This window comes from Suncus etruscus, chromosome 18 (genome assembly GCF_024139225.1).
Source record: "Suncus etruscus isolate mSunEtr1 chromosome 18, mSunEtr1.pri.cur, whole genome shotgun sequence".
NCBI classification, from domain to species: domain Eukaryota; kingdom Metazoa; phylum Chordata; class Mammalia; order Eulipotyphla; family Soricidae; genus Suncus; species Suncus etruscus.
The window spans coordinates 16,641,250-16,666,736 of NC_064865.1; the positions used below are offsets into that span (position 1 = coordinate 16,641,250).

Sequence of the window (25,487 nt, forward strand, 5' to 3'; positions counted from 1 at the left end):
CGAAACACTAGTGTCCAAGCAAGTGGAAGCAAATTAAACAAATAGGACTACATTATACTGAGAAGCTTCTGCACTTCAAAGGAAACAATGACTAACCTCAGAATGTGAGAAACTATTCACTCAATACCGAAGAAAGAAGGGGTTAATGTCTAAGATATACAAGGCCCCGATTGAACTTTGCAAGAAAATAAAACATCTAACCCCGCCAAAAATGGGGAGAAGAAATAAACAGACATTTCCTCAAAAAAGAAATATAGATGTCAAAAAGTCACAAGAAAAATGTTCCACATCACTAATAATAAAGGAAATGCAAATCCAAACAATGCAAATCAAACAACAACACAGAGACTGGCACACATCACAAATAACAAGAACAACTAGTGCTGGCACAAATGCAGGAAGAAAGGGACTCTCATTCACTGCTAGTAAGAATGCAAACTGTTTTAGCCTTTTGGCAAACACTGTGGACATTCCTCAAAAATAGAAAACTGATCTCCCATAAAATCCACCAATACCACTCCTAGGGATATACCCTCTGAACATAAAAACACACTACAAAAAATGCCCTCTACATTCCTATATTCTAATATTTATAATACCCATTATTTCTAATAGCCAGAATCTGGAAACAACTCAGGTGCCCCAAAACAGATGAGTGGCTAAAGAAACTCTGGTTCATTTACACAATGAATACTATGCAGTTGTTTGGAAATATGAAGTCATGACATTTGCTTATACATGGATGGACATGGATATTATTATGCTGAGTGAAATAAGTCAGAGGAAGAGGGAGAGACATAGAATAATCTCACTCATTTGTGGGATATAAGAAATATAAAAGACAGTATTGCAATAATATCCAGAGACAATAGAGATGAGGGTCAGGAGGACCAGTCCATGTTGGAAGCTTGCACAAAGAGTGGTGAGAGCAGTTCCAGGAGAGAAGGGTCCACTATGACAATGATAATTGGAACTTATCACTCTGGACAAGAACCCGGTGCTGAAAAGAGATAAATTGACATGCATGGCACTCTTTCATTAACAATAGTGCAAACTACACTTTGGGAGAGAGAGGGAAAGAGAGAGACAGAGACACAGAGAGAGACAGAGAGAGAAGCAAAATGCCTGTTGCAGAGACAGAAAGGGTGGGTGTGGGAGGAAAATGGGGGACATTGGTGATGAGAAAGGTGCACTGGTGATGGGTGGTGTACATTCTATGACTAAAAAAACCAACTATGAACTGTTCTGTGACCACAGTGCTTAAATAAAGCAATTAAAATTAAAAACATTTAAAAATTAAAAAATTGCAACAAATGCTGTCATAACAATAATTTACCTAAATATCAACAGACTGGACTCTCCTATCATAAGATAGGTCAGGAGACAATTCAAGTTTCTGATGCACTTGAATTTTTATGCTATACATGATTTTGAGTAAAAGGTTGGAAAACAATCATATAGGCTAATAGTAGATTAAACAAGCAGGTATGAACCAAAAAAAGCAGGTATGGACATATTTGTATATCATACAGCATTCTTACTAAAGAAAGTACAAACTTTACACCCTCATCCCACAGCTGTCACCACATAAGTGGTCCAGTTTTATAGCTTCATGACTAATGTCCAAAGAGACGCCAAACTGATGAAAGTCACAGGTATGCTGGCATTCAGGCTTAAAACTCTGGGGCCTTCTTGGGAAGGGGTGAGAGGGCAGGTCAAGAATTGTCCCAGGGCTGAAGTAATAGCACAGTGATAGGGTATTTGCCTTGCACTTGGCCAAAGCTGGACAGACCCCAGTTCAATTCCCAGCATCCCATATGTTCCCCCAATCCTGCCAGGAACAACTTCTGAACCCAGAGCCAGGAATAACCTTTGAGCGCTGACAGGTATGGCCCCCAAACAAACAAACAAACAAACAAAAAGAATCATCCCAGTTTTACAGATCCTGGAGTTCTGACACCTTCTAATTCTTTTTTTTAATTTTTATAATATCTTTATTTAAACACCTTGATTACAAATGTGATTGTAGTTGGGTTTCTGTCGTGTAAATAACACCCCCCTTCACCAGTGTATCATTCCCATCACCAATGTCCTGAATCTCTCTCCTCCCCACTCAACCCCTGCCTGTACTCTAGATAGGCTACTTCCTTCCATCATTCACTTTGTTATGATAGTTCTGAATGTAGTCATTTCTCTAACTGCACTGATCACTCTTTGTGGTGAGCTTCATGTCATGAGCTGGGCCTTCCAGTCCTCCTCTCTTTTGCCTCTGAGAATTATTGCAAAAAGTCTTTTATTTTTCTTAAAACCCATAGATGAGTGAGACTATTCTGCATCTATCTCTCTCCCTCTGGCTTATTTCACTCAGCATAATAGATTCCATGTACATCTATGTATAGAAAAATTTCATGACTTTGTCTCTCCTGATGGAGAGATGTCTCTCCATTGTGTATATGTACCACAGTTTCTTTAGCCATTCATCTGTTGAAGGGCATCTTGGTTGTTTCTAGAGTCTGGCTATTGTAAATAATGCTGCAATGAATATAGGTGTGAGGAAGGGGTTTTTGTATTGTATTTTTATGTTCCTAGGGTATATCCCTAGGAGTGGTATAGCTGGATCGTATGGGAGCTCGATTTCGAGTTTTTGGAGGAATCTCCATCTCGCTTTCCATAAAGGTTGGACTAGATGGCATTCCCACCAGCAGTGAAAGAGAATTTCTTTCTCTCCACATCCCTGCCACCACTGCTTGTTCTCATTCTTTGTGTGACAACTTCTAATTCCAATTCTAATATTGACAGCTCAGTAGGAGCACAGCAGATTAGATAGGAAAATTAGATAGGAAAGTAGCAGAGAAGCTCACTAAGCAACAATAAGAAAAAACAATAACACAGGAGACTCAACTAGCAACAAACAGCTCAGCAAATCCTCAGTTGATGACTTTATTAACACCATAACTATTTTTTACAGATTTTCTTTTACTGAACAATATTTTTATAATTAATTCCACTTGCCATTTTAGTGTTACAAGCAATATAAAAAAAACTATATTGTGCTTGCCAAAGGGGAAGTCTTGAGGGAATATATAGAAAATGGGAACAATGATGGATTAGCTTTGGAACATTAAATGCCTGAAACAACTGTATTATAAACAACTTTGCAAACCATAGTGTTTAAATAAAGCTTTTAAAAAAGAATATAGGGGTCGGAGCAGTGGCACAGGGTGTAAGGCATCTATCTGCCTTGCACGCTCAAGCCTAGGACTGACAGCTGTTTGATCCCCTGGCATCCCATATGGCACTGCAAGCCAGGGGTGATTTCTAAGAGCATAGCCAGGAGAAACCCCTGAACATCACCAGGTGTGGCTCAAAAAAACAAAAAAAAATTAATTAAAAAAATAACAAAATAGGGAACCGGAGAAATAGCATGGAGGTAGGGCGTTTGCCTTTCATGCAGAAGGATGGTGGTTTGAGTCATGGCATCCCATATGGTCCCCCGTGTCTGCCAGGGGCAATTTCTGAGCATAGAGTCAGGAGTAACCCCTGAGTACTGCCGGGTGTGACCCAAAAAAGAAAAAAAAAGAATATTAGAGGGGCTGGAGAGGTAACACAGTGGCAGGGCTTTTGCCTTGCATGAAGCTGACATAAGATGAACCAGAGTTTGATTCCTGGCATCCCATATGGTCCCCCGAGCATACCATGAGCGATTTCTGAACACAGAACCAGGAGTAACCCCTGAGCACCACCAGCTGTGGCCCCAAAACCAAAAATTAAAATAAAATTAAAAGAATATTAAAAAAGAAAGTATAAATTTCATGGTAAGGACAATACAGGAAAGAAGAAAATTCTAAATATTATATCTTAATCTCACAGATTGAGGAACTAGGAAAAATAACTTGGATCCGAAAGTCAGTAAAAGAATGAAAATAATAAAAATTTCCACATTAATCAATTATATAGAAATTAAAAAAAACAAAGAGTAATTTAACCAGGAGTTGTTCTTGAACAAATAAACAGACTCGAGAAGCCCTTAGCTACATTAATGAGGAAAAAGAGAAAGATAAAAAGGTGATACAAGATTTAAAAGATCCTAAGAGGTTCCTATGAAGAATTTTTTTTTGTCCCCCAATTCACAATACATACCCGGCAAGGGGCCTGTGTTGAGGTGTATATGGGGTGCCTTTACTGTACCTCCTCTTTCTATACAGCCAGTGTAAAGAACACAGCCTGTGGTAAGAATTGGGAGGCCTTATTTTATCTTTTATTTATTTTATTTTTTTTTCTTCAGGGCAAACTAAAGTTGTTTTTTTTTTAAAGTAAGAATTCATTTAAAGGACAAAATTGATTAACATAATGAGGTAAACTAATATAACATAATATAGTGACATAACATAACATATAATATAATTGATATAATAATAATACATGTAAGTCAAAGAAAGTTTCTGATTAAAAACACAATTTTTTTTCCATAATGGCTTACATATCTTTCACTGTAGTATTTTGGGTACATATTCACATTGAATCAGGGGAATACCCATCACCTAATATGTCCTCTTCTCAATCAAAAATCAAATATTCTGAAAATAGGCAGAGTCCTGTCTAGAGGCTTCCAACCTCAGTTTGAGAGAGGATGTGAAAAAAGTAATTAAAATACCACAACAATACACAAAAAAAATATCGAATTAAATAACCGATAAGCACCACAGCAATAAAGACAGGCACCACACAATAATCTCGGTTCTGAAATCAAATCATACTCAAGTGCAAAAAGAAAGAGAAAGACAAAACAAAATAAAATAAAATAATATTGGAGACATCAACCGTAATCTCCACACCAAAATAAAGACGTCAAAAAAATAGATCATTTATTCTCCTCTTGCTGCTTTCGTGGTATGTGGAAGACTTCTACTTTATCTTGGATGGTAAAATCAGACCTGTTTCTAGAGATCTTGGTGGCTGTGCAGATCAGGGAATGGAGTTTATAAAGTCTTTCTTTGTGGTTCTAGCAGTTATGCTTCTTCAATGTCCTTTTTTTGTTTTTTATGTGTTCTAGGTGTTTCAGAATAGTGCTACCATTCTGTGTTTTTCTTTTGTCTTCTGACTTACTTCGTTTAACATAACATGATCTAGGTCCATCCACGTTGCTGCAAAGTCTGTGATTGTATCATTTCTAACTGCCATGTAATATTCCATTGTATATATGTACCACATCTTAATGATCCATTCATCTGTTGTTGGACATCGAGGTTGGTTCCAAGATTTGGCTATTATACTGAGTGCTGCAATAAATAGTGGGGTGCATACGTATTTTGGAATGAATGTCCTTCCATCTTGGGGATATATGCCTAGGAGAGCAATTGCTGGGTCAAATGGCAGCTCAATTCTGAGTTCTCTGAGCACTCTCCAGACTTTTCTCCATAGATGTTGGACCAAGGGGCATTCCCACCAGCAATGAATGAGAGTTCCTTTCATACCACATCCTCTCCAACAAAGGTTGTTCCCATTATTTTTGATGTGAGCCAACCTCACTGGTGTGAGGTGGTATCTCATTGTTGTCTTGATTTGGATCTCCCTGATGATGAGTGAAGGTGAGCATGTTTTCATGTGTTTGTTGGCCATCCTTCTCTCTTCCTCAGAGAAATGTCTATTCATTTCGTCTCCCATTTTTTATGGCTTCGTTTGGTTTTGAAGGGCTCAGGTTTCTGAGCGCTTTGTATGTTCTAGATATCAGCCCTTTATCTGATATATCAAGTGAAAAGATTTTTTCCCATTCTGTTAGCTGTCTTCTTGCATTAAGTAGGGTTTCTTTTGCCATGCAGAAGCTTTTTAGTTTGATATAGTCCCATTTGTTTATAGTTGATGCTAACGTTTTTGCCATTGGTGCTCCATTCTCAAAGACCCTTTTGATATAAAGGTCTTCGAGTGTTCTACCTATTTTATTCTCGATAAACTTTATAGATTCAGGTCTGATTTCCAGATCTTTGATCCATTTTGAGTTGACTTTTGTATAAGGAGTGAGATATGGGTCGATTTTCACTTTCGTGCATATGAGTTTCCAGTTGTACCAACACCATTTGTTGAATAGGCTTTCTTTGTTCCATTTCATATTTTTGCCTCTTTTATCAAATATTAGTTGGCTATATATCTGGGGGTTTATGTCTGGGAATTCTGTTCTAATCCACTGGTCTGAGGTCCTGTCTCTGTTCCAGTACCATGCTGTTTTGATTACTATGGCTTTATAGTATAGTTTCAAGTTAGGTAAGGAGATACCTCCCAACTTCTCATTTTTCAGAATGTGTTTAGCTATCCTGGGTCTTTTATGGTTCCAAATGAATTTTATAATTGATTGTTCTATTTCTTTAAAGAATTGTGTCTGGATTTGGATAGGGATTGCATTAAATCTATATAGAAATTTGGGTAAAATAGTCATTTTGACTATGTTAATTCTACCTATTCATGAGGATGGGATGTTCTTCCATTTCTTTAGATCGTCATCAATTTCTTTCTGAAGTGTTTTGAAGTTTCCCTGGTATAGATCTTTCACTTCTCTTGTAAGGTTGATTCCTAGGTATTTGATATTTTTTGATACTATCTTAAATGGAATTGTATTTTTAATCTCTCTCTCCTCAACTTCATTGTTTGTATATAAAAACGCTACTGTCTTTTGTGTATTGACTTTGTATCCAGCCACTTTACTGTATTGGTTGATTGTTTCTAGGAGTTTTTCTGTGGATTCTTTAGGGTTTTTGATGTATATCATATCATCAGCAAATAGAGCTAGCTTGTGTTCCTCTTTCCCTACTTGAATTCCTTTGATTCCCTTCTCTTGTCGAATTGCTATTGCTAGGACTTCTAAGGTTATATTGAATAAGAGTGGAGAGAGTGGACAGCCTTGCCTAGTTCCTGACCTTAGTGGGAATACTTCTAGTTTCTCGCCATTAAGTATAATGTTGGCTGTAGGCTTTTCATAAATAGCTGTAACTATCTTAAGGAAGGTGCCTTCTAACCCTATTTTGCTGAGTGTCTTTAACATGAACGGATGTTGGATTTTGTCAAACGCCTTCTCTGCATCAATGGATATGATCATGTGGTTTTTGTCCTTCATGTTGTTGATGTGGTGTATAATGTTGATTGATTTGCGTATGTTGAACCAACCTTGCATTCCTGGGATGAATCCCACTTGATCATGATGTATGATCTTTTTGATGAGGTGTTGGATTCGGTTTGCTAAGATTTTGTTAAGTATCTTTGCATCAATGTTCATTAGTGAGATTGGTCTGTAGTTTTCTTTTTTGGTGGTGTCTTTGCCTTCTTTAGGAATGAGTGTGATATTAGCCTCATAAAAGGAGTTGGGGAGGATTCCTGTTTTTTCTATGGTTTTGAAAAGCCTATGGAACAGTGGTAATAAGTCTTCTTGAAATGTTTGATAGAATTCACCTGTAAATCCATCTGGGCCTGGGCATTTGTTCTTAGGGAGTCTTTTAATTACGTCTTCAATTTCCTCTGAAGTGATTGGACTGTTTAGAGTTTCTAGGTCTTCCTTTTCCAGTCTTGGAAGAGGGTGTTTGTCCAAGAATCTGTCGATTTCTGGTGGGTTCTCTAGCCTAGTTGAATATAGTTGTTCATAGTATGATCTCATGATATGTTGTATTTCTTGGGGTTCTGTTGTAATCTCTCCCCTTTCATTCGTGATCCTAGTGATTTGGGTGTTTTCCCTCTTTTTTTGGTAAGTTTTGCCAATGGTTTGTCTATCTTATTTATTTTTTCGAAAAACCAACTCCTGGTCTCATTGATTTTTTGTATTGTTTTCTTAGTCTCTATGTTGTTTATTTCTGCTCTGGTTTTTATGATTTCTTGCCTTCTGGTTGTGGTTGGATTTCTCTGTTGCTGTTGTTCCAATTCTTTGAGGTGATCTTTTAAACTGTTGGTTTTGTTATTTTCCTGTTTCTTAACATAGGCCTGTAATGCTATGAGTTTCCCCCTAAGTACTGCTTTTGCTGTATCCCATAAATTCTGACATGTTGTCTCTTCATTGTCATTCGTCTCAAGGAATCTTTTTATTTCCTCCTTGAGTTGTTCTTTGATCCAGCTGTTGTTAAGCAGTATGTTGTTCAATCTCCAGGTATTAGTTTTCCTCCATTGCTTCTTCTTGACATCAATTATAAGCTCTGTTGCATAGTGATCTGAAAGGGTACTTCTAATGATCCTTACCTTTGTGGTCTTATATAGGTTGGCTTTGTATCCTAAGACATGATCTATTCTGGAGAAGGTTCCATGTGGGTTTGAGAAGAATGTGTATTCTACTTTCTGGGGATGGAGGGCTCTATATAAGTCTATTAGCCCTAATTCTTCTAATTTTTCATTTAGAGCTCTTATTTCTTTACTATTTTTCTGTTTGGAGGATCTGTCCAGTGGTGATAGTGGAGTATTGAGGTCCCCTACTATTATCACAATTCCCTTCATGTGTTTCTCCAGGTTTGTCAGTAGTTGCCTCACATATTTTGGTGACTTTACATTAGGTGCATAGATATTGACCAGGGTTAGCACTTCTTGATCTAATGTTCCCCTGATCAGTAAGTAGTGCTCCTCTTTGTCTCTGATCACTTTCTTGAGGTTGAATACAATTTGGTCTGATATAAGAATGGCTGTCCCTGCTCTTTTTTGTTTTCCATTGGCCTGAATAATTACTTTCCATCCTTTAATTCTAAGCCTGTGCTTATCCTGTAACTGTAGGTGTGTTTCTTGCAGACAGCAGAAGTCCGGTTTATTTTTCCTAACCCAGTTCTCTACTATGTGTCTTTTAATTGGAGAGTTTAGTCCATTAACATTTAGGGAAATTATTGATAGAGAGGACTGTTGTGCAGTTGTATTGTGTGGCGTGGTTGTTGTTACAATCGGGGGTTTGGATTGTGTAATTCGTCTCTGAGTAAGTCGCTTAGGATCGGCTTAGTTTGCACAAATAGTTCAAGTTCGTTCATATTTGTGAATGTTTTTAGTCTGCCCTCCCATATGAATTATAGTTTTGCTGGGTATTGGACCCTGGGTTGGAAATTTCTTTCCCTCAGTCGTTTAAATACGTCATTCCACTGTCTTCTTGCTTGAATTATTTCAAATGGGAGATCTGGTTTGATTCTTATGTCCTTTCCTTTGTACTTGAGGTTTTTTTTCTCCCTTATTGCTTTCAGGAGTTCCTCTTTCTCTTTGTTTTTCGCCATTTGGATTATTATGTGTCTTGGTGTGGGTTTATTAGGGTCTATTTTATTAGGGACTCTCTTGACTTCTTGGAATTGTCCTAAATTGTCTTTCCAGAGGGTGGGAAAGTTCTCTGTTATTATCTCCCTACTTGTCCTATGAAGAATTTAATACCACTGATCTGAAGAACCCAGAAGATATAAATAAATGATCAGACTCATACAGCCTCCAAAGACTAAAGGAAAAAGACATAATAATCGAAAATTTCCCCGACACAAAATCTCAGTCTGTCTGGGTTTATCAAACCTTCAAAGTACTTACCACCGACTTACCACCTCTCTCTTCAACCTCTTCCAAAATATGGAAGAAATCCCTCATTTCCTTACTAGCATTTCCTTGATGACCTCCACAGATCTGTGAGCTCTAAGAGCAGCCTTGGTGTCTGACAGACACTTAAAGGACTAGTGTTGGCCACCAGAAGTCATTATTTCTTCCACAGGGCCATGTGGTCACACAAAAACACACTCAGAAATTTGTGTAGACATTAACTGATTTGCCCTCACCAGCTCCAGAGACCTGTCAGAGCTGAGCTCTGCTGGCTGTTCTGAATACATTGTTAACAGAGCAACACTTTCCTCTAAGGCAGCTGAGTAATTCCACAGCCAGACGTTGGCATCCTCTGCTCCTTCTTTCTGAGGGAAATGGGATGAAATCAGACTTTCCAACACATTGTGAGATACACCAGGAAACTGGTGTTGCCCGTGATACTTTTCATTTGACGTTGAGGGTTGACTTGATATTAGGATTACATCTTGGCAGGCCCAATGTCTGTGCAAAGCTCTTGAAGTGAGTGAGGTATTTGTCAGGCTCATCTGAAAAACTGGCCCAGCTCTGACTTTCTCTGGTTTATATCCCTTCAGAAGAAAGGGACCCATATCCTAGATATTCCATGTTCTCCAAGAGGTACCACACAGCCAGTTCCAAATCTGTGTGTAGGAGAAGGGAAAGGGGGTCTGTGGCTATTTCCAGGGGTGGGTAGCTCTTAGAGATTGTCCCCAATTCCTGTCCCATGGTACTTAAAAATTAAGGTGGGTTGGGGCCGGAGAGATAGCATGGAGGTAGGGCATTTGTCTTGCATGCAGAGGGATGGTGGTTCGAATCCCAGCATCCCATATGGTCCCCTGAGCCTGTTAGGAGCGATTTCTGAGTGTAGAGTAACCCCTGAGCACCCAAAAACTAAAAATAAATAAATAAGTAAAAGATGGGTTTCCTGACAATTTTGGCAAGGTCCAGATTTTTCTCACAGAGCCTAAAACAATTATATATGGAAGCATTTTGACATCTTTGCCTGTACTTTTACTGAAAAAAAAATCTAATTCTTTGCTAGAATTATAGTTCAGACTTCTTTGTGTTGGCCACACCTCCTGACTTCCCAGGCTGCGTTGTGGTCAGACCTTGAGGTGCGTATTGTTTGAGGCCTTCCTCAAAGAAGTTGAGCTTCTCCTAGTCTTTCACTAGGCATTTCTAAGCTATATCACTGGAACCACTGGGTCATCATTCCCCATCTCAAACATAGAAGCAGAAGGAATATTTCAATGGCAGATGCTCCATGTACCACCCAATGAGCCCTGTGCATACCAACCAGAAGGATGGGAGCCCAGGGATGAAGCACTCCAGAGTCACTTGGCTCAAAAGACCATATCCCCTGGGTGGGGGATTTGCTGAGACCCAAACTTCAGTCTATGGGAGTGACTCAGGGGGGCACTGTTCCTTGGCTCACTAGCATAGTTAAAAGTTTCACTAGTAGGGGCTGGAGAGATAGCACAGCAGTAGGGTGTTTGCCTTGCACGTGGCCGATCCAGGAAGAAAATAGGTTTGATTCCTGGCATCCCATATGGCCCCCTGAGCCTGCCAGGAGCAATTTCTGAGCACAGCGCCAGGAGTAAACCCTGAGTGCCACCAGGTGTGGCCCAAAAACCAAATAAAATAAAATAAAGTTTAATTAATAAATCTATTGGGCAGGGTGAAGGACCTCTATTTCTGAGATGGAAAGTGAGAGTAGATTTTCTGGAGCAAGTCCTTAAAAAAAATAGCAAGATTGTTCCCACCTTTGGCCTGACTTGGGGTTCTGGGCAATAAAGCTCCTTTTGACTCATCTCTGCTGCATTTGTTGCTACAACACTGAGCTGTCATGTGTTTCTTGCTTGCTCTGACTTGAAACCTGGTGGGCACTGAATGCAACGCTCAGTGCTGTTCACAGCATGCACAGAAGTTCTGCCTTCCACATGCCTGTCTTTGGGCCCCTGCAAGACAAACTGAAGCTTCTTCTTCATCTTTCCCTGCTGTGAAACCTTCAAGCAACTTTCATACGTGATGTGCTGGGCATGGTCTGAACCAACTTCCTTTCTGCCAGGAAGCTGCACTACTAGGATCTGTTCCCTCTTTCCCAAACCCATATGCTGATGTTCTGGGTTGGTCTTGGGTTGACTCCTGGGGGGTAGGGGTGGGCGTTTCATCTGAAGAGACCTTTGGCTTCCTGACCAGATGACAGTCCCTGCATGATTAAAACTAGAGGACTAGAGATATGACCCAAGGGCAGAGACAAGTACTTGAGCTTACATTTCTCCATCCCAGGAAACTGAGACCAGGCCTTTAGGAAATAGTTCTCAGGAAGTGGATAAGGTCCAAACAAAGTCATTCTCATCAGCAGATGCAAGAGCCAAATGCTGGGGCTGGGAAGGTGGCACTAGAGGTAAGGTGTCTGCCTTGCAAGCGCTAGCATAGGACGGACAGCAGTTCGATCCCCCAGCGTCCCATATGGTCCCCGCAAGCCAGGGGCGATTTCTGAGCGCATACCCAGGAGTAATCCCTGAGCATCAAACGGGTAAAAAAAAAAAAAAAAAAAAAAAGAGAGCCAAATGCTGCCTGCCTTACTCAGTGTCTAAAGGGCACTTCTACTGGGGAAATTGCTTCCCAACCTACAACAAACCTGAGGCACCTCTCTGTCCCTTTTCCTCCAGTTGTTCCGAGCAGACCTGTGAAGAGAGCAGGTTCTTGACCAAACACAATGTCCCTGCTTTTCCTGGCAGGCCCTGTGGTTGGTACTTGAGTTCAGAGTCAAGAGTCCACACCCCTGTGCTCAGAGCCTTTCTGTAGCAGCCAGAAATCAGTAAAAAGACTCACTGCATGCACAGTATGTTTCAACTCTTCCTCCATATCTGGGAGTTGGATCAGAAGCTCTTCTCGTTGGAACCTGGAAGCTTCCTGTATCTTTGCCCTCGGAGACATTACCCAAGAGCAGAAATCAAGGCTTGGCTCAAAGTCAACATTAACAAATCGCCCAACAGGGCATAGCTAAAAGCCAGACCAGAAAAACAGGAAGTTCTTAACAAACAAACTCTTTACCTTTTCAAGTTACCTCTTGTGTCACTGTAGAACTGAAAAACAAAACAAAACAAAAACCCACCACCACCACCAAAAAAAATACATCACCTTCTGTACTGGAATAGATCCTAAATATGTGCTTCTTTGTAAGTAGCCTTAGTACTAAATGAAAAGGCAAATCACTTTTTTGAAAGGGTCAAAAATTGATTTCTCAGTGCTGAATTGATAGCACAGTGGTAGGGCATTTGCCTTGCATGCAGCCAATCGGGGATGAACCCGGGTTTAATTCCCAGCATCCCATATGGGCCCCTGAGCCTACCAGGAGTGACTTCTGAGTGTAGAGCCAGGAGTAACCCCCGAGTGCCTCTGCGTGTAGCCCCCACACACCAAAAAATGGATTTTGCAGAGGCAAAATCTAAAGTGATCAATTTCTTGAGATGAAAAGGCAAGGTAGAAGACCTTTTCTTTGCAAAGTTAAACCCTGATGCTGTTTGCTTACTTATGAGGTCAAACATGAGTGTTCCCAGTTGAGCCACATCATCTCTGCTGGCCCATATCCTCCATATAAAGAAAAATTTAAAATTTTCTGGGAGCATATTCCCTCCTTCCCAGGGCCTCAGTAAAGCAGCTGTTATGGCCACTGTCCATAAAGATTTTTTTCCAGGACAACTCTGTTGATCTTATGTGTGGCCACTTCATGGGCTGTTCTAACAGTGGCCGAATTGTTTGGGTAGAACAATGAGTCCCTGTGGTGGAGGAGTGGGATGGATGGATCTTCAGGACAATGGTTGAGGAGCCGGTGAGATAGCATGGAAGTAGGCCATTTGCCTTGCATGCAGAAGAACTGTGGTTTGAACCCCGGCACCCCATATAGTCCCCTGAGCCTGCCTGGAGAAAAAAAAAGGACAGTGGTTGAGAACAAAACCCATGTTCCATTTTTTCTTTCCAAACGTTTTATTTAAAGCATTGTGATCTACAGTTCTTTATAGTTGGGTTTCAGACATACAATGTTTCAGCATCAATCCCAACACCAGTGTCAACCTTCCTCTACCAATGTTCTCGGGGCCTATCTCATGCCACTACCCCCTGTTTCCTCAAGCCTGCCAGCATAACAGGACCATTTTTAAGTTTGCTTGCTCAAGTCTGGGTCTCATGACTTCATTGTTTTTTACTCTGTAGCTTGGATATTTAGTTCTGCCCTTTCTTAACATCACCAATGCATCTGAGTCCCCTTGACCCCCATCCACATTACAAAACTTATGTTCTAGTCTCTATCAAGAGAGCACTACTTTATCCCCAGACTGTGCCCTCCCTTTGACTGTGGCCCTCAAGTGTAGATCTGTGACCTGGACAGAGTTTTGTAGCTGAAGAGCCAGGCTTTGTGGCTGAATTCCAATTCCTGGGCTCTCATGGACACACACCAAGGCTCTGACCCCCGAATGGTATAAACACATTTTCAGAGGATGCTCCTGGCCCTTTAAACTTAGAAACACTCTTAGGAGTTTCTAAGTGTGACTCAACAGGCAGATATAAAGGAAGGCTGTGAAGACATGGGATTCCTTAGTCTCCTAGGTCCTGCCTGAATGTCAGCTGAACATTAGGAGGGACTCAGTTAGCCTTGCACTCAAGTACAGGTTGGGACTGGATAGGTGACCACCAGAAGGTCATCAACAGCCACCACCTAGTGTCCAATTTTGAGGGGCCATCAGTACAGCTCCAGAGGGACCCAGCTCCTCTCACCCTGGGCTGTTGCTGTGCACAGCACTAGGTGCCAAATGTGGCACAACAGAAAAAAAAGAGCAACCTTCTAGCTTCTGGATTGAGTGTGGCGCACAAGAATGACGTTCGGATGGCTAGGTGTCTTCACTCAGGACCTCTGAATCTGAGCTTTCTATATCCCAGCACCTAGCTGCTTCGGTTATCTGATTGGTTATACAGGACATAAATGAGGACTCGAAACCAGCCAACCTGATTGGTTATGCAAAATGAGCAAGCAGATTAGCTCTGCAAGGAGCATTCTGATTGTTCATGTAGAAATGCCTCCTCTCTCGATTCTGCTGTGGCACATACAGAGGTGGTAGGCCTCTAGCTCCCTGATAAGCCAAAAACAAAACAAAACAAAACAAAACAAAAAACAAAAAACAACAAGTGATATATAAAACAGACACGTTGCAGATTCTCTATGGCTTTCTTCTCCCATGCCCACCTGAGAGTGAACCAGGCTTAAGGGAAATCTTGTGCAATGACCAGGATCTTCTGCTTTTCTTTTGGTCTCATTTCCTTCTTGCAACTTCAGATATAGAGATGTCTGCAAGTGCAGCAGCTACTAGGAAGCAGATGTAGCACATGAAACACTTTAATTACCCACCTTCCCCTCCCCCCAAAAAACAGAGCCCATTTTAAGGCTGACTTTGCAGAGGCTTGCTCCTGCAGAAAGTGAACTCACAACAACAAAAGTGAACTCTGAAAGATCACGATGACAATATTGTGCCTCTGGCTCAGCTTCTGCAGGAGCTCAGAGTCTGCAGCTGCACTTAACTACAGCAGCGACTTTCTTGCTTAATTCTGACCCACTGAAACATCACCAACTTGTCTTCGTTGTGACCTTGGACAAGGGGACTTTTGGAAAGATGCCTGGACAACAGCATGTGCTGACCGAGCCATGCCGGCAGGTAGCGCCAGAACCTGACATTCACTTCCCCAGAATAAGAGCTGAGTGCACTGACTCAACAGTACCAGCAGGTGGCGCCAGAACTCGAGGGTCGCTTTTCCAGCAGAAGCGCTTCCTGCACTGGCTGAGATGTGGCGGCAGGTGGCGCCAGAATCCACCTGTTGCTTCCCACAGCATAAGCGCTTGCCTGCACTGGCCCAGCTGCGCCGGCAGGTGTCGCTAGAACACACTAGCCTGGCGCTTGGCCTGGCAACTTTGCAGCTGCCCAAGCGGGACTCCAGCCAGCAGAAAGGGTTCTGAGGTTCTCTGGGTGCAAGATCTAGAAGGGTGAGATGGCTGGGGACTGACTGTAGGGAAGGAGTCGCAAGGCCATGCTGGACGTTGCCACGGGTATATAGCCCAGCCCTGGGACACTTGAGAATGGCAGGAACTGCACTGGGAAACTGGGGGTGCGGGCCAAGGGAAGCAAATGTGGGCAGCCCAGCCAAGTCACAGGGTGGCTGCGACTGCCCTTTTCCCCTCCACAAGGAGGATGCATCAAGGTCAGATAGGTGGAGGACCATTCTGCCTGCAGATGAAGCAGAGAAGGGGGTACCCTGGGCACCCCCTAGCACCAGTGCAGCCTCTGGGACCACTGTCATTAGATGGCAGTTTGACAAGCCTCTGGGGAAGGGGTTGTCACTTTGCAAATAACATATGCCCACCGTTGACCTTGGTTACTGTTTGGTGATCATGGGAGCAGGCAGTGCCCACCTTGGCTCCCTGGAGGCCCCATTTTTTTTTATTGTTGTTGTTGTTTTTTAATGCAAAAGAGTGAAGAGATTGGGTGGGCTGGGCTTAACCAGAAAAATTCACACCAATCCTAGGGTTTCCCTGACTCATCCTAGCTTGTTCTGGGAAAGACAATAAAGTCTATATTTTGCTTCATGGATTTGTTGGCATAGGGGGAAATAGAAAACAATATAATTAAGTTCTATTGTTTAAGCCATTCAGTGAGTAAGTGAAGGAAAGGGGGGCATGGCTGGCCATGGGGGCTGTCAGGACAGATGAAGGGGTTTGTAGAGTTTCTTAAACTGCAACTGTTTCTTCCTAGGAGGGTGGAAGACAGAATTATCTGTTTCCTGAGCTTCAGAATTGTCATCTACCTGCTTTACACTGGTGGGGGATGAGAGGGGAGGTATTTTTTCTTATTCCTTTTAGTACAGGAAGGAGTGAAGGAGACACCTTTTGACTTCCATCAGGCTCTGTTATTCTCCCTATTCTGAAGCTTAAGAGTCAATAGTAGCGGCAAAAGCCGGCTCCCTGTGTGTGACACCAGGCGGGGAAAATCCACGAAAGTACACCGGCCCAGTGGGGCCCAACTGTGAAAAACTGTGAGTTTGACCTGTATATGTCTGTCTACTGTCCTCTTGCGTGAAACTCTTGCGAGTGGGGCAAAAAGAGGCTCCAGAAAACTCGCTCGCCCAGACGCCATTTTCAGGGAGGGACTACAGAGCATGAAAACAGGCAAGACTTTGCAAAAGCCGGCTCTCTGTGTGTGACACCAGGCAGGGAAAATCCACGAAAGTACACCGGCCCAGTGGGGCCCAACTGTGAAAATCTGTGAGTTTAACCTGTATATGTCTGTCTACTGTCCTCTTGCGTGAAACTCTTGCGAGTGGGGCAAAAAGAGGCTCCGCTACGCTAAGCGGCCATGCACTCTTTCTAAAGAAAGAACACCATTGCAACAAGAAGGAAAAATTACACTAAGAATGGTGCTATATCAAAGAAGCAAACATTTCTCTCCGGACTGTCTTCTCTGTTGCATTCTCGGGCCTAAGATTTGACCCAGTGTGAGGCTTCATCCATGGAGGACTCCCCTCCCTTAGAGGCAAGTCAGCCCATCCAGAAAGGGAGGAGCCAGAGGAGTGTGCTGCCTGCATCGTATAGACAATGAATACCACCACAACACGTAGAAAAACCCACAATACAAGTGTGACAATGGGGAAACAACGCAGGCCAGCATCAGACATAGAGAATGAAGATGACAATTCTGAGAACCAAATAATGACCAACCAACTAATCAACCTCTCAGATAAGGACTTTAGACTAGCAATATGAAAGATGCTCAACGGACTCCAAGAAACCATGGATCAAGTTGAATAGAACACTAATAAGAACCAAGAAAATATGAAGACAGAAATCACAAAACTCCAAACTGAAATAACATGTCAACTAACAGGACTGAAAATGTCAGTAAACGGGGCCGGGCGGTGGCGCAAGAGGTAAGGTGACTGCCTTACCTGCGCTAGCCTTGGACAGTACCGCGGTTCGATCCCCCGGCATCCCATATGGTCCCCCAAGCCAGGAGCGACTTCTGAGCACATAGCTAGGAGTAACCCCTGAGCGTCACCGGGTGTGGCCCAAAAACCAAAAAAATAAAAAAAAAAAGAAAATGTCAGTAAACGAAGTGAATGACAAAATAGATAAGCTCTGGGACAGGGTATCAGAAGCTGAGAATAGACTTGGTGCTGTGGAAGATGAGATACATAACAATTCCATACAGCAGGAGAGATTAGACAAAAAACTTAAAGCAAATGAGCAGACAATGGAAAAATTAGTCAAAGAATGGGAACAGATGAAAATAGAAGTCTATGATAAGATCAACAGAAACAACTTAAGAATCATTGGAGTCCCAGAGACTCAGGAAGAAAATTTCCAGGAAGAATCAACCGTCAAGAACATCATTAAAGAGAAACTTCCAGAGCTAAAGAATATATGTGATCAAATCCTGCATGCCCGAAGAGTACCAACCAAAAGAGACCCCAGAAAAACCACCCCAAGACACATCCTAGTCACAATGACAAATCCCACAGATAGAGACAGAATTCTGAAAACAGCAAGATCAAAAGGGGAAATCACGTTCAAGCAAGCTTCCCTGAGATTTACAGCAGACCTGTCACCAGAAACACTCAATGCCAGAAAGCAGTGGTGGGATATTGTGACAAGACTGAATGAAATGAATGCTTCACCCAGAATACTATACCCAGCAAAACTCACTTTCCAGTTTGACGGAAGAATACATGGTTTCACAGACAAAAAACAGCTCAGAAACTTCACAGACACAAAACCAGTCTTAAGAGAAAAACTGAAAGACCTAATCTAAGACAAGACTACCCAAAAGACACACCAAATTTCGAAATAAAGATGGCGTTAAATCCCAGGACAATTCTTTCTCTCAACATCAATGGACTAAATGCACCAGTTAAGAGACACAGAGTGGCTAAATGGATCAAAAAACTCAATCCAACCTTCTGCTGTCTACAAGAAACGCACCTGAATAGTCAGAACAAACATAGACTCAAAATAAAAGGCTGGAGAAAAATTATCCAAGCAAACAACACCCATAAAAAAGCTGGAGTGGCCATACTAATATCAGATAATGCAAACTTTATACTCAGGAAGGTTGTAAAGGACAAAGATGGACATTTTATATTAATCAAGGGGTATGTAGAGCAGGAAGAATTCACTCTCCTAAACATATATGCACCGAATGAGGGGCCAGCAAAATATTTAATACAACTGTTGACAAATCTGAAAATAATATCAACAACAACACAATAATTGTGGGGGACCTTAACACGGCTTTGTCAACACTGGATAGGTCAACCAGACTGAAACCCAACAACAATATACTAGACCTGAGGAGAGAAATGGAAGAAAGAGGCCTAGTGGATATATATAGGACACTCCATCCCCAGAAACCTGGATACACATTCTTCTCCAATGTACATGGGACATTCTCCAGGATAGACTACATGCTGGCACATAAAACATACCTCCATAAGATCAAGAGGATAGAAATTTTGCAGACTACCTTCGCTGACCACAAGGCTCTGAAATTATTTGTGAACTCCAAAGGGACTCAGAAGAAACACTTTAACACCTGGAAGTTAAACAGCGTCATGCTCAATAACCAGTGGGTCCGAGATGAAATCAAGGAGGAAATCAAAAGGATCCTGGAAACAAATGACAATAAAGACACAAACTATCAGAACTTATGGGACACAGCAAAAGCAGTACTGAGAGGAAAATTTATAGCTTTGCAAGCACACATCAGGAAGGAAGAATGAGCTTACCTGAGTAGCTTAATGACACAGCTAATAGAACTAGAAAATGCTCAACAAAAGGACCCAAGAATAGGAAGACAGAAGGAAATAACAAAGCTGAGAGAAGAAATCAATGAAGTGGAAACCCAAAAAACTATCCGAAAGATCAACGAAAGCAGAAGTTGGTTCTTTGAAAAAATAAACAAGATTGATAGACCACTGGCAAACCTAACAAAGAAAGAGAGAGAGAGAAACTTGATAACTCGTATCAGGAATGAAAAAGGAGAGATCACTACTGATATAACAGAGATTCAAAGGGTAATCAGAAACTACTTTGAGAAACTCTACACCACTAAAAATGAGAACCTGGAAGAAATGGATAAATTCTTGGACTCTTATAATCTTCCACTGTTGAAGGAAGAGGATGTAGCATATCTAAACACCCCCATCACCATTGATGAATTTAAAACAGTAATCAAATGTCTGCCGAAAAACAAAAGCCCAGGTCCAGATGGATTCACTAATGAATTCTATCAAACTTTCCAAGAGGAACTACTGCCAATCTTGGCAAGACTCTTTCATGAAATTGAACAAGCAGAAACACTTCCAAATAGCTTTTATGAAGCCAACATCACCTTGATACCTAAACCAGACAGAGATGTTACAAAAAAAGAAAATTACAGACCAATATCGCTGATGAATACAGATGCAAACATCCTCAACAAAATCCTGGCAAATAGGATTCAATGCCTCGTTAAGAAGATCATCCACTACGATCAAGTAGGTTTCATCCCAGGAATGCAAGGCTGGTTTAACATCCGTAAATCTATCAACATAATACACAACATCAATAACAAGAAAAATAAAAACCACATGATCATATCAATAGATGCAGAGAAAGCATTTGATAAGGTCCAACACCCATTCTTGATCAAAACTCTCAGCAAGATGGGAATGGAGGGAACCTTTCTCAATATAGTGAAGGCCTCCTACCACAAGCCAGTGGCAAAAATTATCCTCAATGGAGAAAAACTAAAAGCCTTCCCTCTAAATTCTGGCACAAGACAAGGCTGTCCTCTCTCACCACTCCTATTCAACATAGCACTGGAAGTACTTGCTATAGCGATTAGGCAAGAAAAGGATATCAAGGGAATCCAGATAGGAAAGGAAGAAGTCAAGCTCTCACTGTTTGCAGATGACATGATACTCTACTTAGAAAACCCTAAAGACTCTATCAAAAAGCTTCTAGAAACAATAGACTCATATAGCAAGGTGGCAGGCTACAAAATTAACACACAAAAATCAATGGCCTTTCTATACACCAATAGTAATAAGGAAGAAATGGACATTAAGAAAACAACCCCATTCACAATAGTGCCACACAAACTCAAATATCTTGGAATCAACTTGACTAAATATGTGAAGGACCTATACAAGGAAAACTATAAAACTCTGCTCCAAGAAATAAGAGAGGACACATGGAAATGGAAACACATACCCTGCTCATGGATTGGCAGGATTAACATAATCAAAATGGCAATACTCCCCAAGGCATTATACAGATTTAATGCCATTCCTCTAAAGATACCCATGACATTCTTCAAAGAAGTGGATCAGACACTTTTGAAATTCATTTGGAACAATAAACACCCTCGAATAGCTAAAGCAATCATTGGGAAAAAGAATATGGGAGGAATTACTTTCCCCAACTTTAAACTGTACTACAAAGCAATAGTTATCAAAACAGCATGGTATTGGAATAAGGACAGGCCCTCACATCAGTGGAATAACCTTGAATACTCAGAAAATATTCCCCAGACATACAACCACCTAATTTTTGATAAAGGAGCAGGAAATCCTAAATGGAGCAGGGAAAGCCTCTTCAACAAGTGGTGTTGGCACAACTGGATAGCCACTTGCAAAAAATTGAACTTAGACCCCCAGCTAACATCATGTACAAAGGTAAAATCCAAATGGATTAAAGACCTCGATATCAGCCCCAAAACCATAAGATATATAGAACAGCACATAGGCAAAACACTCCAGGACATTACAGGCATCTTCAAGGAGGAAACTGCACTCTCCAAGCAAGTGAAAGCAGAGATTAACAGATGGGAATATATTAAGCTGAGAAGCTTCTGCACCTCAAAGGAAATAGTGCCCAGGATACAAGAGCCCCCCACTGAGTGGGAGAAACTATTCACCCAATACCCATCAGATAAGGGGCTAATCTCCAAAATATACAAGGCACTGACAGAACTTTACAAGAAAAAAACATCTAACCCCATCAAAAAATGGGGAGAAGAAATGAACAGACACTTTGACAAATAAGAAATACACATGGCCAAAAGACACATGAAAAAATGTTCCACATCACTGATCATCAGGGAGATGCAAATCAAAACAACGATGAGATACCACCTCACACCCCAGAGAATGGCACACATCACAAAGAATGAGAATAAACAGTGTTGGCGGGGATGTGGAGAGAAAGGAAGTCTTATCCACTGCTGGTGGGAATGCCGTCTAGTTCAACCTTTATGGAAAGCGATATGGAGATTCCTCCAAAAACTGGAAATCGAGCTCCCATATGATCCAGCTATACCACTCCTAGGAATATACCCTAGGAACACAAAAATACAATACAAAACCCCCTTCCTTACACCTATATTCATTGCAGCACTATTTACCATAGCAAGACTCTGGAAACAACCAAGATGCCCTTCAACAGACGAATGGCTAAAGAAACTGTGGTACATATACACAATGGAATATTATGCAGCTGTCAGGAGAGATGAAGTCATGAAATTTTCCTATACATGGATGTACACGGAATCTATTATGCTGAGTGAAATAAGTCAGAGAGAGAGATCGAAAAACGCAGAATGGTCTCACTCATCTATGGGTTTTAAGAAAAATGAAAGACACCCTTGTAATAATAATTTTCAGACACAAAAGAGAAAAGAGCTGGAAGTTCCAGCTCACCTCAGGAAGCTCACCACAAATAGTGATGAGTTTAGTTAGGGAAATAACTACATTTTGAACTGTCCTAATAACAAGAATGTATGAGGAAAATGGAGAGCCTGTCTAGAGTACAGGCGGGGGTCGGGTGGGGAGGAGGGAGACTTGGGACATTGGTGATGGGAATGTTGCACTGGTGATGGGTGGTGTTCTTTACATGACTGAAACCCAAACACAATCATGTATGTAATTAAGGTGTTTAAATAAATTAAAAAAAAAGAAAGTACTCCTAGCAGACTCAGGGAATCATATGAGATGCCAGAAATTGAACCCAGGTTGGCCGCACACAAGGCAAAGCCCTACCCTCTGTGCTATTGCTTCTGCCCCCTTACGTAAGCTTTTTACCATAAAAGAGACCAGTATTAGGAAGAACATAAATAGCTCTGTTCTGGCATTGAGAAATGAGAATCCTCAAAACCCTTACTGCCCTTCGACTGAAGGGAGAGAGGAGTGACAGGGAGAAATACCAAGAGAGCTAAGACCTGGGATTTTTCTGAGCCTCAATTCTCAGGCATCTCTGACACATTTTCAGCTGACAGGCTCCTAATCAGAGGCTTCAAATAAGTCTCAGACACTCAGAGATGCATTATCTGAAATTTGCATCCCTGGTCACTTTACCTAGAGAAATCCCTAAGTTGGGAACCTGTGGAAGGTTCTAGTGGGATTGTCTTACCAGACAACTTCTCTCCTCATCACTCAAGACCCAAATCCAGACTGTCTTCCCCAATCCCCCAATCCTGTTCAAAGGTCATTTCAGTACTCATTTTGGCTTCTTTCACATCCTTAGAAAACTGCAATAGGGCCAGAGTGATAGCCTAGTGGGTAGGGTATTTGCCTTGCACGTAACTGGCCTGGATTCAATCCTGGCATCCCATATGATTCCCAGAGCTTAAGCAGGAGTGATTTCTGAATGTAGAATTAAGAGTAACCCCTGAGCACTGCCAGGTGTGGCCAGAATCCACCACCCACAAAGAAAACCCTGCAATAATGTCAAATCGGCCTCTCTAAGACACCACCCAACAGTCTGCCTAGGTCTGCAGAAAAATTAATATTGGACATTGGACAACTCTCCTGGGCATCTTCCCCCCCCCAAAAAAAATGGCAACAACAGCAAAAAAATATTTTTGGACTCACCATTTTTCTTTCTTCAATCCCTCCAGACTGAATGTAAATGCCCTTTAGAAGACTTTTTTTTTTCTTTGTAGTGGTGTGGGGGGCACACTCAGCAATGCTCAGGGCTTACTCTTGCTCTGTCCTCAGGAATTTCTCCTGGCAGTGCTGGGCAACAGATGGGATGCTGGAGATATGATCCAACCCAGATTGACTGGGCATTAGGCAAGCACATTCATTATCCACTGTACTATCTCTCTGGCCACTGCTATGATTTTGTTTTTGTTTTTTTTTGTTTTGTTTTGTTTTTAGGCCACACCCAGCAATACTTAGGGGTTTACTCTTGGCTCTGTCCTCAGGAATCACTCCTGGTGGGACTTGGAAGAATCATTTGGGATGCTGGGGCACAAACCTGGATTAGCCACATGCAAGGCAAGTGCCTTCCTTACCTGATGATTTTGGGAGGATTGGGCTCTGTGCTTAGGAATCACTCCTAGAAATGTTTAGGGGACTATATGGGATGCCAGGCATCAAACCCTGGTGAGTCACATGCATATCAAGTTCCTTCCTTGCTATACTATTAGGCCAGCCGCGAGAAAAAAATTTTGTGGGGGGGGGGGGCACACCTGGCTGCTCTCAGGGGTTACACTTGGCTCTTTGTTCAGAAATTGCTCCTGGCAGGCTCTAGGGACCATACAGGATGCCAGGAATTGAACCCAGGTCTGTCCCGGCTCTGTCTCATGCAAGATAAATGCCCTTCTTCTATGTTATCTCTCCAGCCCCAAGAAGGTATTTTTTTTAAATCATGGTTTACTTGATAAGTAAGATTTGCCTAGGATGGCTTTGACTATAATAAAAGCAATGGAAATCCTCACTTTAGAACTGGTTCATTTAGAAAAGGAAGTTAATGGAGCTGGAAGGATAGCACAGTGAGAGGTTGTTTGCCTGGCACAAGGCTAATACAGAAGGGACCCAGGTTCCATCCACAGCATCCCATATGGTCCCCTGAGCCTGCCAGGAGTGATTTCTGAGCGCAGAGCCAGGAGTAACAGCAGAGTACCACAGGATGTGATCCAAAAACCAAAGGAAGGAAACAAGGAAGGAAGAGAGAGAGGAAAGAAGGAAGGAAGGAAGGAAGGAAGGAAGGAAGGAAGGAAGGAAGGAAGGAAGGAAGGAAGGAAGGAAGGAAGGAAGGAGGGAGGGGGAGGGAGGGGGAAGGAAGGGAGGGAAGGAAGGGAGGGAAGAAAGGAAGGAGGGAGGGAGAGAAGGAAGGAAGGAAGGAGGGAGGGAGGGAGAGAGGGAAGGAAGGAAGGAAAGAAGGGAGGAAAGGAAGGGAGGAAAGGAAAGGAAAGGAAGGGAGGAAAGGAAAGGAAAGGAAGGAAAGGAAAGAAGGAAAGGAAGGAAGGAAAGGAAGAAAGGAAAGGAAGAAAGGAAAAAGGAAGGAAGGAAAGGAAGGAAGAAAGAAAGAAAAGAGGAGAGAGAAAGAAAGAAAGAAAGAAAGAAAGAAAGAAAGAAAGAAAGAAAGAAAGAAAGAAAGAAAGAAAGAAAGAAAGAAAGAAAGAAAGAAAGAAAGAAAGAAAGAAAGAAAGAAAGAAAGAAGGAAGGAAGGAAGGAAGGAAGGAAGGAAGGAAGGAAGGAAGGAAGGAAGGAAGGAAGGAAGGAAGGAAGGAAGGAAGGAAGGGAGAAGGGAAGGGAGAAGGGAAGGGAGAAGGGAGAAGGGAGAAGGGGGAAAGGGGAAAGGGGAAGGGGGAAAGGGGAAGGGGGAAGGGGGGAAGGGGGAAGAGGAAGGGGGAAGGGGGAAGGGGAAGGGGGAAAGAGGAAGGGGGAAAGGGAAGAAAGAAAGAAAGAAAGAAAGAAAGGAAGGAAGGAAGGAAGGAAGGAAGGAAGGAAGGAAGGAAGGAAGGAAGGAAGGAAGGAAGGAAGGAAGGAAGGAAGGAAGGAAGGAAGGAAGAAAGGAAGAAAGAAAGAAAGAAAGAAAGAAAGAAAGAAAGAAAGAAAGCAAGAAAGATAGAAAGAAAGAC

General features: G+C 41.9%; 1 protein-coding gene and 1 non-coding gene across 2 annotated transcripts in view; both read right to left on the reverse strand.

The window, feature by feature from the left end:
- The window catches only part of SLC22A3 (solute carrier family 22 member 3), a 662,601-nt gene that overhangs the window by 401,674 nt on the left and 235,440 nt on the right, over positions 1–25,487 (reverse strand). The gene's annotated exons all lie outside the window — the stretch shown is intronic.
- Positions 4,114–4,246, reverse strand: LOC125996901 (small nucleolar RNA SNORA51). The gene has a single exon (XR_007491563.1). It is a non-coding gene; the product is annotated as a small nucleolar RNA SNORA51 (small nucleolar RNA).